Source organism: Sceloporus occidentalis, unplaced genomic scaffold, assembly GCF_023333645.1.
Source record: "Sceloporus occidentalis isolate IW3139 unplaced genomic scaffold, rSceOcc1.0.p SCAF_252, whole genome shotgun sequence".
In the NCBI taxonomy this organism is placed as follows: domain Eukaryota; kingdom Metazoa; phylum Chordata; class Lepidosauria; order Squamata; family Phrynosomatidae; genus Sceloporus; species Sceloporus occidentalis.
In genome coordinates, this window is record NW_028317232.1 from 139,355 (window position 1) to 142,195 (window position 2,841).

The 2,841-nt window shown below is 40.0% G+C and overlaps 1 pseudogene; it reads left to right on the forward strand.

Moving 5' to 3' along the window:
- Positions 1 to 221: 221 nt before the first annotated feature.
- On the forward strand, positions 222 to 2,291 carry LOC149275994 (zinc finger MYM-type protein 1-like; annotated as a pseudogene).
- Positions 2,292 to 2,841: the final 550 nt, after the last annotated feature.

Below are 2,841 nucleotides of genomic sequence, written 5' to 3' on the forward strand. Positions count from 1 at the left end.
GTTATGGTGACTCCTGATTATAATATCAGAATTTTTTTTAGTTTATAGTGTCTTTAGCTGCTTAGCCAGTACTTAATTTGTAATGTTTGTCACTCATTTGTTAGGTCTTCTTAGAAACTTTATCAGTTAAAATGAATCTATGTAGGAGAAATATAGGACAGATCCCCTTGAATGACCCTACAACAGAAATATATTATGATTTTTTTTCAGAAAATACCAATATGAAGAGAAATCGACCAAGTGGGTTTCAGCAACGAAAAATGAAGAAGGCGAGAGAAAAGTCAGCTGAGGCAATGTCTGGATCAATGTTAAAATATGTGGTACCCTCAACATCTACCGAAGTAGGAGAAGATACTGAAGACATTCAATCTAGTGAAACACCAGAAGTATCTTCTCAAGGTTTATATAAAAATATACAAGAATTGGAGGAGGGAGATGCCAGCAAAAGTTTGCACCAGGAAGACTTTGTTGAAGAGGAAGAAGAAGAAGAAGAAGAAGAGGAGGAGGAGGAGGAGGAGGAGGAGGAGGAGGAGGAGGAGGAGGAGGAGGAGGAGGAGGAGGAGGGAGATGCCAGCAAAAGTTTGCACCAGGAAGACTTTGTTGAAGAGGAAGAAGAAGAGGAGGAGGAGGAGGAGGAGGAGGAGGGAGATGCCAGCAAAAGTTTGCACCAGGAAGACTTTTCTGAAGAGGAAGAGGAAGAAGAGGAAGAACAGGAAGAGGAGACTGGTAAACTATCAGTTTATTCTGATATTGCTGCTTGGCCAGTCCCAGTTCCAGATGACTTAAAAGTGGACCTCATTAAAAGTGGAAGTGAACCTTTCCAAAATAGGGATGGGCCTTTCAGTGTGGTTCAAAGGCAAGGAGAGAAATCAAAAGGGACGAGTCGACAGCTGACCATATCATGGTTCTATAAAGCTCTGCCAAATGGAGAGAAAGTTCTTAAAACGTGGATGGTGTACTCTCCTTCAAAAGAAAGTTTGTTTTGTTTTTGCTGCAGACTTTTTGCTCTTAATGAAGACACAACCAGAACTTCCAATTTTGTCACTGGGTTTCAAGTGTGGTAGAAACTGAACCCAAGGGTGTCTGATCATGAGGCTTCTGAACTGCATCTTACATGCTTGGAGAAATGGAAGACCTTGAGAGCAGGATTGAAGCTACATAAATGCATTGATCAAGTCCATCAAACAACTATGGACAAAATAAAAAAGACATGGAGGGATATTTTGCATCGCCTCTTGGATGTAACTTTGTTTCTGGCTCGCCAGAATCTACCTTTTCGTGGTCATAGAGAAACCATGGCATCAGCAAACAATGGAAACTTCCTGGAAATGGTAGGCTTGCTCTCAAATTATGATCCAGTTTTAAAGGAACATTTCATAAGACTTAAACATTCAATTACATCTAGGAAGAGAACGTACTCCTATTTGTCTCCAAAAATTCAGAACGAATTAATTTGTCTCCTGGGGAATCACGTGAAAGAGAAAATAGTGGCTGACATCAAGAAAGCAAAGTACTTTGGGATTCTTTTTGACAGCACCCCTGATGTGTCCCACACTGATCAGATGTGTGAGGTGATTAGATATGTCCACACTGAAGGTGACCATGTTGAAGTAAAGGAATCTTTCTTGGGCTTCTTCCCTATTGCTGGAAAAACTGCTGCTGACCTCACAGAAAATATCCTAAAACATCTGGAGAAAGATGGATTGGACATAAGCCTTTGCCGTGGTCAAGGATACGACAATGCTGCAACTATGGCAGGAATTCATGGTGGTGTTCAGGCAAAGATAAAAGAGATTAATCCAAAGGCTTTGTTTGTGCCTTGTGCAAACCATTCTCTGAACCTTTGTGGGGTGCACTCATTTGGAAGTGTTGCTTCCTGTGTGACTTTTTTTGGAACATTGGAGAGATTGTATTCCTTCTTTTCATTTTCCACTCATCATTGGGAACTGCTGATGGAGAATGTAGGCATGACAGTGAAAAGACTTTCCCAGACAAGATGGTGTGCACATTATGATGCTGTGAAACCTGTGAGGGCAAATTTTGAAAAATTGACTTCAGCCCTTGAAATACTGTGTAATCCCCAAGAAAATGTGGACACAAGAGGATCAGCTCAGACGTTGCTGGCTGCTGTATGTGATTTTTCATTTTTGTGTTACCTTTCTTTCTGGTGTGAAGTTCTGGAAGAAACGAATATCACACAAAAGTATTTACAAACAGTGGGAATTACTCTTGAAAAGTCAGTTGTGAAGCTACAAGCACTGAAATTGTTTCTTGCAAATCACAGAAAATGAAATTGTGGAGAGGGCCATTTGTTATGCAACTAAAATGTGTAAGGAAATGAACATTTCTATGGAGAGAAGAGGGAGAGTAAAGCTCAGGAAAACATTGCCAGACGAGAAGGCAAAAGATGCTGGTCTCACATTGCCAGAGGAAATTAAAAGAGCTATGTTTGAATGTCTTGATAGGTTTCATCAGGAGTTGATAATTCTTTCTAAGGCAATGGAAAAAATCCTTTCAATCTTTGGGATTATTCAGCCAAACTCTTTGGTTGTTACAACAGAAAAGGATCTTCGGAATTATACTCCAAAATTGAGTGAGATTTTTGACGAATTTTCAGATGAAGACATCTATGTGGAAATTGAACGCCTTCGGAGGCATTTGGAAGCTGCCAAAATCAGCTTTGAAGAAGCAACGAAATGGACAACATTGCAGTTCCTAGAGTTCATTGTGAAATGGGATTTTTGTGAATCTCTGCCAAACTTGTCCCTGTGTCTACGATTCTTTTTGGCTCTCTGTGTATCCATTGCTTCATGTGAAAGAAGTTTTTCAAAATTAAAATTG